Source organism: Mustelus asterias, unplaced genomic scaffold (assembly GCF_964213995.1).
Source record: "Mustelus asterias unplaced genomic scaffold, sMusAst1.hap1.1 HAP1_SCAFFOLD_152, whole genome shotgun sequence".
Taxonomy (NCBI): Eukaryota; Metazoa; Chordata; class Chondrichthyes; order Carcharhiniformes; family Triakidae; genus Mustelus; species Mustelus asterias.
This window is the reverse complement of record NW_027590173.1, coordinates 594,764-607,004: the sequence shown is the minus strand read 5'-3', so window position 1 is coordinate 607,004 and position 12,241 is coordinate 594,764. Positions and strand designations below refer to the sequence as shown.

General features: G+C 45.9%; 1 protein-coding gene and 2 non-coding genes across 3 annotated transcripts in view; 2 read left to right on the top strand and 1 right to left on the bottom strand.

Moving 5' to 3' along the window:
• LOC144485064 (uncharacterized) overlaps window positions 1-12,241 on the bottom strand; it is a 213,841-nt gene that overhangs the window by 71,947 nt on the left and 129,653 nt on the right. The gene's annotated exons all lie outside the window — the stretch shown is intronic.
• Window positions 309-380, top strand: trnam-cau (transfer RNA methionine (anticodon CAU)). Its single transcript has one exon. It is a non-coding gene; the product is annotated as a tRNA-Met (tRNA).
• On the top strand, window positions 8,309-8,390 carry trnas-cga (transfer RNA serine (anticodon CGA)). Its single transcript has one exon. It is a non-coding gene; the product is annotated as a tRNA-Ser (tRNA).

Sequence of the window (12,241 nt, the reverse complement as noted above, 5' to 3'; positions counted from 1 at the left end):
ACAGGAAATACATTTCAAAACAGGGGCTATCTTTGTGGAACAGAAAGTCCCTTTTCATACATAATCAGCTTTTCCATCTCAGTATCTTGCTGCTTTGCTCGAAGCTTTTCTGTCTCTCATTGTGTGCGTGCCCGAATAGTCTTTTACTGCTGTTCTGTCTGTCTGTTACACTCGGGGTGATGTTATGTGTTATTATCCAGCCATTGTGTCCTTTCCAACACGTGGGCCTTGTTTGAAATAAAAAGAGACAGTGAATAGTTTCCTGGCTCGCGGGTAGCAGTAATAAGCAGGGAGGTATCAACTTTCGAAGCAGAGTGGCGCAGCGGGAGCGTGCTGGGCCCATAACCCAGAGGTCGATGGATCAAAACCATCTTCTGCTATCATGTACTCACTCCATCGAATAGAAGCATTCTGCTGCTGCCCCAAGGCAAATCTGGGTTTTCTCCGCAGTCCATTTGCTTCATCTTGATTTTCATCAATGAGTCGTCCAGCGCATTTGTCTCAGTTGCGGGCTCAATTCCTGTATCAGTTGAGATTGTTCATGAAGGCCCCGCCTTCTCAGCCTTGCTCCTCATCTGAGGTGTGAATCACAGCCAGTCAGCTCTCCCCATTGATGGCTCCCAGAAACAAGTGGGACTGTGGACCTTGCTTTAATTTTACAAACAATGGACGAATCATATTCCTGACACATTGTTCAAATATAAAAGTGTGCAAAAAAATAAACTGAGCATGCGAACGGGATCATCCCTAAAATTTCATTTCTATCACAGTTTTTGGAATTTGCCATTTCAGGAACAATTGCAAACAACCAAAATCCAAAGACCTGCGTCGAAAAGCGCTGTGATTTGAGCACGCAGCCCGCTACTCTGACGTCAAACGCTCTTCCGCTGCGCCACAAACTCACAGCGCTGACGGCGTTTTACATCAGGGTCATGTTCAGAGAATTCAAAACCAAATCGGGACCAGAGAGGTGAACTGTCTCTCTCTTTACTTTCTCTGGATTTACATCAAATGGAAACGTAACAGCGAATCAAGATTAACGAGAAAGCAGCAAGGGAACGTTATCCTGCGGGAGAAATGTGTTCTTTGTTACGGATGTTAAAACACAAGAGGTGGTTTGGGGAACAACCACGGTATGACGACGTGGCCGAGTGGTTAAGGCGTTGGACTACTAATCCGTTGTACTCTGCACGCGTGTGTTCGCGTCCCATCCACTTCGGTGGTGTATATGTTTTGTCTCTTTATTGCCGGTGAACTGATGATTCGTTCAGTATTTTGAGGTTCACGGAACCAAGATGAAGTTTGGGGACACAGGCTTGACGGGTGAATGGTCCAGAATAATTCCACATTCCCATTTTTCTAATCCGATGAGAAACTCGATTCAAATCAGGACGCCAGTTTTGGACAGGAGTTTGCCACCAGATTAACATGTGGTTTCAGAAGATCCAAAGCAGACGCCAGCTTCATTTGCGGCCCGAATGGCAGATTTTGTCTTTCCAGAATAGGCAGCTCAGCCATGAAAATTAGCACCGTATTAGCAGGATTGGCTATGCTAAATAGTCCCTCAGTGTCAGGGGGAGTAGCACGGTAAATATGTGGGGTTACGAGGATACAGGCTGGGTGGGATTGTTGTCGGTGGAGCCCCGACGGACCAAATGTTTTCCTTCTGCCCTATCGGCATTCTCATGAAGTTCCAGTCGGCAGTTTCACTTCTCTGAGAGCATTGATACACCAGTTCCTGATTTCTCCAAACTTTACCTAAAGAGCCGACTTCGATGAGATTCTGACCCACAACTTTGAATGTCGCACCAGACAACATTCTCTCTTGCACCTTCTTCCATCGGGAAAAAGATACATCAGTCTGGGATCACCTACCAATCGACTCAAGAACAGCTTCTGCGCTGCTGCCATCAGACCTCTGAATGGACCTCCCTTGCATTACGTTAATCTTTCTCGACACCCTTGCTATGATTGTAACACTACATTCTAGAACATAGAACAGTACAGCACAGAACAGGCCCTTCGGCCCACGATGTTGTGCCGAGCTTTATCTGAAACCAAGATCAAGCTATCCCACTCCCTATCATCCTGGTGTGCTCCATGTGCCTATCCAATAACCGCTCAAATGTTTCTAAAGTGTCTGACTCCACTATCACTGCAGGCAGTCCATTCCACACCCCAACCACTCTCTGCGTAAAGTACCTACCTCTGATATCCTTCCTATATCTCCCACCACGAACCTTATAGTTATGCCCCCTTGTAATAGCTCCATCCATCCGAGTAAATAGTCTTTGAACGTTCACTCTATCTATCCCCTTCATCATTTTATAAACCTCTATTAAGTCTCCCCTCAGCCTCCTCCGCTCCAGAGAGAACAGCCCTAGCTCCCTCAACCTTTCCTCATAAGACCTACCCTCCAAACCAGGCAGCATCCTGGTAAATCTCCTCTGCACTCTTTCCAGCGCTTCCACATCCTTCTTATAGTGAGGTGACCAGAACTGCACACAATATTCCAAATGTGGTCTCACCAAGGTCCTGTACAGTTGCAGCATAACCCCATGGCTCTTTAACTCCAACCCCCTGTTAATAAAAGCTAACACACTATAGGCCTTCTTCACAGCTCTATCCACTTGAGTGGCAACCTTGAGAGATCTGTGGATATGGACCCCAAGATCTCTCTGTTCCTCCACAGTCTTCAGAACGCTACTTTTGACCCTGTAATCCACATTTAAATTAGTCCTACCAAAATCAATCACCTCACATTTATCAGGGTTAAATTCCCTTGGCCATTTTTCAGCCCAGCTTTGCATCCTATCTATGTCTCTTTGCAGCCTACAACAGCCCTCCACCTCATCCACTACTCCACCAATCTTGGTGTCATCAGCAAATTTACTGATCCACCCTTCAGCCCCCTCCTCTAAGTCATTAATAAAAATCACAAAGAGCAGAGGACCAAGCACTGATCCCTGTGGCACTCCGCTAGCAACCTGCCTCCAATCCGAAAATTTTCCATCCACCACCACCCTCTGTCTTCGATCAGACAGCCAGTTACCTATCCAATCGGCCAACTTTCCCTCTATCCCACACCTCCTCACTTTCATCATATGCCGACCATGGGGGACCTTATCAAACGCCTTACTAAAATCCATGTATATGACATCAACTGCCCTACCTTCATCAACACACTTAGTTACCTCCTCAAAAAATTCTATCAAATTTGTGAGGCACGACTTGCCCTTCACGAATCCATGCTGACTATCCTGGATTAATCCGCATCTTTCTAAATGGTCGTAAATCACATCCCTGACAACATTTTCCATCAATTTACCAACCACTGAAGTAAGACTAACCGGTCTATAATTACCAGGGTCATTTCTATTCACTTTCTAAAACAGAGGAACAACATTCGCCATTCTCCAGTCCTCTGGCACTAACCCCGTGGACAGCGAGGACCCAAAGATCAAAGCCAAAGGCTCTGCAATCTCATGCCTTGCCTCCCAAAGAATCCTAGGATACATTTCATCAGGCCCAGGGGACTTATCGACCTTCAGTTTATTCAAAACTGCCAGGACATCCTCCCTCCGAACATCTATTTCCTCCAGCCTATTAGCCTGTAACACCTTCTCTTCCTCAAAAACATGGCCACTCTCCTTGGTGAACACTGAAGAAAAGTATTCATTCATCACCTCGCCTATCTCTACTGACCCCATACACAAGTTCCCACTACTGTCCTTGACCGGCCCTAACCTCACCCTGGTCATTCTTTTATTCCTCACATAAGAGTAAAAAGCCTTGGGGTTTTCCTTGATCCGACCCGCCAAGGACTTCTCATGTCCCCTCCTAGCTCTCCTAAGCCCCTTTTTCAGCTCATTCCTTGCTAACTTGTAACCCTCAATTGAGCCATCTGAACCTTGTTTCCTCATCCCTACATAAGCTTCCCTCTTCCTTTTCACAAGACATTCCACCTCTTTAATGAACCATGGTTCCCTCACTCGGCCATTTCCTCCCTGCCTGACAGGGACATACCTATCAAGGACACCCAGTATTTGTTCCTTGAAAAAGTTCCACTTTTCATTAGTTCCTTTCCCTGACAGTTTCTGTTCCCAACTGATGCCCCCTAATTCTTGCCTAATCGTATCATAATTACCTCTCCCCCAATTGTAAACCTTGCCCTGCCGTACGGCCCTATCCCTCTCCATTGCAATAACAAAAGACACCGAATTGTGGTCACTATCTCCAAAGTGCTCTCCCACAACCAAATCTAACACTTGGCCCGGTTCATTTCCCAGTACCAAATCCAATGTGGCCTCACCTCTTGTCGGCCTATCCACATGTTGTGTCAGGAAACCGTCCTGCACACACTGCACAAAAACTGCCCCATCCGAACTATTTGACCGACAAAGGTTCCAATCAATATTTGGAAAGTTAAAGTCCCCCATGACAACTACCCTGTGACCCCCACACATCTCCATAATCTGCTTAGCAATTTCTTCCTCCACATCTCTATTACTATTTGGGGGCCTATAGTAAACTCCTAACAACGTGACCGCTCCTTTCCTATTTCTAACCTCAGCCCATATTACCTCAGTGTGCAGATCCCCCTCGAAGTGCCTTTCCGCAGCTGTTAAACTGTCCTTAATTAACAATGCTACTCCTCCACCTCTTTTACCAGCTTCCCTACACTTAGTGAAACATCTATACCCCGGAACGTCCAACAACCATTCCTGTCCTTGTTCTACCCACATCTCCGTAATGGCTACAACATTGTAGTCCCAAGTACCAATCCACGCCCCAAGTTCATCTACCTTGTTCCGGATGCTCCTTGCATTGAAGTAGACACACTTCAACCCACCTTCCTGTCTACCGGTACCCACCCTTGACCCTGATACCTTCCCCACTACCTCACCACCCTCACTGACTTCCGGACTACAACTCCTTTTCCCACTCCCCTGACAAATTATTTTAAACCCCCCTGAAGAGTCGTATCAAATTTCCCTCCCAGGATATTGGTGCCCCTCTGGTTCAGGTGCACCCTGTCCTGTTTGTACAGGTCCCACCTTCCCCAGAATGTGTTCCAATTATCCACGTATCTGAAACCCTCCCTCCTACACCATCCCTGCAACCACATGTTTAACTGCACTCTCTCCCTGTTCCTCAACTCGCTATCACGTGGCACCGGCAAAGTACCAGCGATGACCACATGTTTTGTCTTGGCTCTCAGCTTCCAGCCCAGCTCCAGCAATTCCTACTTTAAATCCTCGTCCCTTCTCTTACCTATGTCATTGGTACCAATGTTTACCACGACTTGTGACTGTTTCCCCTCCCCCTTCAGAATCCGGAAAACACGGTCCGAGGCGTCACGGACCTTGGCATCCGGTAGGCAACATACCATCCGTGAGTCTCTTTTGCTGCCACAGAACCTCCTATCTATCCCTCTAACTAACGAGTCCCCAATAACTATTGCCCTCCCGCTCTGCCCCTTACCCTCCCGAGCAACAGAGACGGAGACAGTGCTGGAGATCCTCTCACTGCGGCTCACCACTGGTATGTCATCCCCCTCGACCGTATCCAAAGCGGAATACTTGTTGCTAAGGGGAACGACCACAGGGGATCCCTGCACGGACTGCTTCCTCCCAGCCCCTCTCACCGTCACCCATCTGTTTTCATTCCTCGGAGTAACTGTATTCCTAAAGCTTCTGTCTATGGCCACCTCTGCGTCTCTAATGATCCTAAGTTCATCCAACTCCAGCTCCAGTTCCCTAACACGGTTTTGGAGGAGCTGCAGATGGGTGCACTTCCCACAGATGTAATCAGCAGGGACACTGACGTCGTCCCTCACCTCAAACATAGTGCAAGAGGAACATAGCACTGCCTGCACATCCATCCCCTCTGGATACCTTGCCAGTACCAGGTAGAAAGTGCAAAAATGAATTTAAACTCACTCCTGCTCGCCCATTCTGCCTAAGCCCTGTGAGCCAAAGCCTTATAGCTCACGCTCTGCTTCCCACGCACTCCCCTGCCCGCGCCCGACGCTGCCCGCTGTATACTGCAGCCTACCTTTTATACTTCGCGCGCTTAAAAAACCCTTCCCAGACTCCTTAGCAGCCCACTTCCGGTTTTCACTTTAAACTTAAGAAAAATACTACTGCAAAAGTAAAGGCCAAAAAAAACACACACTGGCTGACTAATTTAAAAAAATAATAATTCAATCAATCTCTCACCAGCACTCCTGCCTCCAATCATTATCTCTCAGCTTGCTCCAGTGGAACAATGAGCAAGTCTCTTCTTTCCTTCTGCAGTCTCTTCTTTCCTTCTCCATGAACGGTATGCTTTGTCTCTACAGTGCACAAGAAAAAATACTTTTTCACTGTATACTAATACATGTGACAATAACAAATCAAATTAAATTAAATAAAACAATGATGAGAAATCCTACATGCCGTTCTTTGCACCACAGATCCGCAGCTGCAGCGCTCGTACTGCAACAAAGAGCGCTCAGAGTAGAAAGTGGATCTTGCTGAAATAATAGGCCAATTCCAATTGGTTCCAGTTCAACATTTAAGCAAACGAGCAAATAAACATGACACGTCGCGACAGGGAAAGGATATCGTGGGTAAAAAATGCAAGAATCAAAGTGCATCAGACGTGACTGCCGTCAAACTGAACAGAACCAGACACTGGGCGGCATGGTAGCACTGCTGCTTCGCAGCTCCAGGGTCCTGGGTTCGATTCCCGGCTCGGGTCACTGTTTGTGTAGAGTTTGCACATTCTCCTCGTGTCTGTGTGGGTTTCTTCCGGGTGCTCCGGTTTCCTCCCACAGTCCAAATATGTGCGGGTTAGGTTGATTGGCCAGGTAAAAATTGCCCCTTAGAGTCCTGAGATGCGTCGGTTAGAGGGATTAGCAGGTAAATATGTGGGGGTAGGGCCTGGGTGGGATTGTGGTCGGTGCAGACTCGATGGGCCGAATGGCCTCCTTCTGCACTGTTGGGGTTCTATGATTCTATGATCCATTATGCAAATGCTCCCAGTGCCACAAGAGAAGCCCTTTCTCCAAATAAGTGTTTGTATAGTTTTATTTGTTGCTCCTGCACTGACAGGTGACAGTAAATCACAACCACAACAACCAGTAACAGCCAGTTAAATGGTCATCCCAGACTCGCTGATAATGGAGTTTCTTACAGTGACAGACAGTTTCTGACCATCCTCAGATTGGACCTGGAGGAAACCAGATTCACTGTCAGAGCTGAACGTTCTTACAGAGTGGGTGGCAGAACCAGGTGAGCGATGGTGGTGGAGTGGTGACTGTGCGAGCATTTGACCAAGAGTCAGTTCCTGGCCATCACAGTTCTGATTTCTTTAATTAGTTATCGCAGGTCATAACAGTAGGTGGGCACCCTTAAAATGAAATCCTCACCATCACGATCTTTCTAATGGAAAATTCAGCTTCAATTTACTTTCAGTGGAAACTTTGTTCAATGAAAGAACAGGCCTCAAAATTGATCAATGAATTCCCAGCATGAAACAATAGTAAAAAAGTGGCTAAAACGAGACAAGCCAATTTCAGTTTACTACGGGCTCACCTGGTGCCTGATGAAATCAGCAACTAAGGTTTAAATTGAGGGGTGAGCGATATAGGACAGATCTTCGAGGTAGGTTCTTTACTCAGAGAGTAGTAAGGGCGTGGAATGCCCTGCCTGCAGCAGTGGACTCGTCAACATTAAGAGCATTCAGATGGTTATTGGATAAACATATGGATGATATTGGAATAGTGGAGATTAGAGGGGCTTTCGATTAGTTCCACTGGTCGGCGCAACATCGAGGGCCGAAGGGCCTGCACTGCGCTGTAATGTTCTATGTTCTGAGGTAGTTCCGTAATTATAACAAATGCAAATAACGGTTGCTTATGCAGCGCGAGCGATGGTAGTATCGTGGTGAAAATAGCTGCCTTTCAAGCAGGTGATATGGGTTCGATTCCCGGCCATCGCATTGATAATTTATTTAGAACCTTATCGGCGGCCTCTTGCATTTTCAAACGAGTGAACAAAAACAGGGCAAACGCAACATTCGACAGTAATAGAGATACTTTTTTTTTCATTTTCTCTTCGGACGTAATTAGTTTTCACTGAAAAATAATTTAAATAGAAACAAACAAGTCTCTGACCTAATAAATGAATTCAGAGACAAAGATACAAAGTAAAAGTTGAGGAACAAATTTCAGCTCACACACTGTGCTCTGTCCAATCCTGGTACTGATGAAGATAATATATGCACGTTACTGAGATGGTTACATTACTGTGGGAAATAAGTAGCTGCGATGGCCGAGTGGTTAAGGCGTTGGATTCGAAATCCAATGGGGTTTCCCCGCGCAGATTCGAACCCTGCTCGTAGCGATTATGGTTGGAAATGTTTGCTTCAGGCACGTACGAAGTCGCCAATTTTTTTCTATTAAGTATGTGGATCTCCATCATGCTTTCAGCTGCATGGCTCTGGGCCGGGTGTCGGAAGCTGAGCTTGGAAAGGACACCTGGGTGTCCTCGGGCTGGCATGGATGTGATAGGCCGAATGGGTTCCTTCTGTGCTGGTACTTTTCTCTGGTTCTTTCTGCGGTTCCATGCGGAAAATCATAACGTGAGCAGAATGAAACAAAAATCAGCATCAGGTGCACAAGGACAAAACAATGTCTCACGTCAGAGGAAGATTCTGATGTAAAGACACACAGAGCATAAGAAGGACATTTAATCAGAATGAATTGAATGAATGAGAATATCAAAATGCTGCTTAGATGATATGTCATCGTGTTCATTCAAACACATTGCGACAAGCTGGTCATTACTGCGCGTTCGGTTTTCCTGGCTAAAACGGATTGGGAATGGAAAGAACAGGTTCACATCTGCACATTGTCAGGTCAAACTGTGTCTCAGATTGACAGCTCCCAGGACAGGTTTTCCTCTCCTCTCGCTCTGTGCTGTGGATTCTCGGGGATTAGTTGGGGTTTTCCAGCTCAGTAACTGTTCAAGCCTCTGAGGCCGGGGATGCTCACAGTGTCTGCTCCTCAGATTCAGGGGGCTGCAGCCAATCAGAGTTGTTCCGGGGATAACCCAGAACTGGTTGAAATGATGATATTGTTCACGAACTGAATTCTATTTGATCAAATGAGATACAGATTGTGTGCACTCAGTCACTAAACAACAATATCCCGCCTTCATATAGAGTGGATGAGATGGGGCAGAGGGATAGAAAGAGACAGAGTGAGTTAGGGCAGTGAGACACAGCCGGCCAGACAATGTCTCAGTGACAGAATTCCTTGTAAATTCCGGCTTTATCAAGAAAGATTCTCCTGGAGAAACAGAAGCTGCAGTCTCAGCTCTAATTGATATTGTAGCAGAGACACATTATTAATCCCACACTCAGGAACAGTGCTGCATTTTGACAGCAAAGATGGGGAGAGGCAATAGAAACTGAATGGTCCAGTTCTAAACAGTGTGCAGGCCCAGATGGACCTAAGGTTCAGAGAGATCGTTGAAGATGAGAAGAAATTTTAAAAGAGTCGCTAGGAAAACGGAAGGGATTCTTGGTTTCATAAGTGAATACACTTTGTATGCATAGAATCTCTGCATTGCAGAAGGAAGCCAGTTGGCCCATCGAGTCTGCACCGACTCTCTGAAACAGCATCTTTCGCGCAATTTTACCTTCGCTAATCCCCCGAACCTCCACATCCTGGGACACTAAGGGGCAATTTAGCATAGCCCATGCACCTAAGCAGCACGTCTTTGGACTGTGGGAGGAAACCGGAACACCCAGAGGAAACCCGCGCAGACACAAGGAGAATGTGCAAACTCCACACAGACATGCACACTCTCTTACACAATATTCACACCTACACATTCACAGGACAAAACTTTCACCAAATGTAAGGTCCCAGACGGAATTTCCCCTCCTTTTAGCCTTTGCTCCGGATTACAGGGGGTTAGTTATAGTTCTTCACCTCAGTAACTGTTCTTCACCTCAGTAACACTCTGAGGCCCGCTTCCCGCAGATTGCCTTTGAATTCATTCATGGAATGTGAGCGTCGCTGTCTGGGTCAGCATTTATTGCCCATCCATAATTGCCCTTGGGAAGGTGGTGGTGAGCTGCCTTCTGGAACCGCTGGAGTCCATATGGTGCAGGACCACATCTGTTCACCAGGTTCCGCGGCAAGAGCCAATCATATCTGTTTTTTTTCAGTTATTATAGTGATTACAGATGTCATTGCGTTTCTTTCGGGTGAAAATACAAATTATCTGCTCTCGGAATCTCTGGATTTCCTGTTTTATTTGTTTCTCCTGCACTGACAGATAACAGTAAATCACACCCTCAACAACCAATGACAGCCAGTTAAATAATCATCCCACAGTCGCTGATAATGGAGTTTCTGACAGTGACAGACAGTTTCTGACCACCCTCCGATTGGGCCTGGAGGAAACCAGATTCACTGTCAGAGCTGGACTTTCTGCAAATTAACAGATGCAGTGAAAAGAACACAGAAAAATAACATCGCCGCTGGAGGAGGCCATTCGGCCCTTCGAGCCTGCTCCACCTTTCATTATGATCATGGCTCATCATCCAACTGGTCCCACATTGTATCCACGTATCCTTTCCTCCAGTTTGCCTCAAGTGCTATATCTAATTGCTTTGAAAACATTCAATGTTTTGGCCTCAGAAATATTGTCATCATCCGTGTGTGTCCAAGGTAAAATCCAGTTTAAAGTTGCTGTCAGTGGAAACTTTGTTTAAATCAAAGAACATGCCTCAAAGCTAATCAATGAGTTCTCAGTCTGAAGCAACAATAAACAGGTGGCAGCCGTCCTAAAAAACGAGACAAGCCAAGTTGAGTTTATAAACTGTGCAATGGACACACCTGGAGCTTGATGAAATCAGCAACTAAGGTAGTTCCGTTATTATAACTGATGTAAATAAGGATTGTTTAAGCAACGTGAGTGATGGTGGTATAGTGGTAAGTCCGGCTCCTTTTTCTAAAGAGTTGACCCGGGTTCGATTCCCAACCATCGATTTAGTAATTTATTTAGAACCTTATCCGCGGCATCTTGTGTTTTAAACCGAGTGGACAGAAACAGGGCGAACGCAACATTTGACAGTCATGAAATAAAATGGAGATTTCTCTTTTTCAGTTTCTATTCGGACGTAATTCGTTTTTGATGAAAAATTATTGAAATAGAAAAACAAGTCTCTGACCTAATAAATGAGTTCTCAGTCAGAGACAAAGATACAAAGGACAGGAACAAATTTTGCCTCACACACTGTGCTCTGCACAATCCTGGTGCCTGATGAAGTTAATTTGAACGTTACTGAGGAGGAATCCAACAGGGTTTCCCCACGCAGGTTCGAACCTTGCTCGCAGAGATTATGTTTGGGAGTGTTTACTTCGGCTGCTTCACAGAGCCACAAATCCCAGTGAATGTTTGGTATGAAGGTTTTGGATCTCCATCATGCTTTCAGCTGCATGTTTCCGGGCCGGGTGCAGCTGGGTGAACTAGGAAATGACACTTTAGTATCCCCGGGTTGGCATGGACAAGCTAGGCCGAATAAGTTCCTTGTATGGCTGTTACCTTTCTTTTGTTCTTCCTGTGGTTCCATGAGGAAAATCATAGCATGAACAAAATTTTTTAAAAATCAGCATCAGGGGCACAAGGGCAAAACAAGGTCTCAAATCAGAGGAAGATTCTTATGCAATGACACATTTCATCAGAATATATTGAATGAATGAGAATTTCAAAATGCTGCTTAGATGATCTGACATCGTGTTCATTCAAACACATTGCAACAAGCTGGTCATTACTGGGCGTTCTGTATTCCTGATTATAACAGTTTGGGAACGGAAGGAGCAGGTTCACATCTGCACATTGTCATGCCAATCTGTGTCTCATATTGAGAGCTCCCACGACAGGCTTTCCTCTCCTCTCGCTCTATGCTGTGGATTCTCCGGGATTAGTTGGAGCTTCCCTGTTCAGTAACTGTTAAAGTCTCTGAGGCCAGTAATGCTCACAGTGTCTGTTCCCGAGATTCAGGGGGCTGTCTCCAATCAGAGCTGTGCCGAGGTTAACGCAGAACTGGTTGAAATGGTGATCTTGTTCACAAGCTGAATTCTATTTGATCAGATGAAGATACGGATTGTGTGCACTCAGTTACTAAGCAACAACATCCCACCTTTATATAGAGTTAATGAAAGGGGTTCGAGTGATAG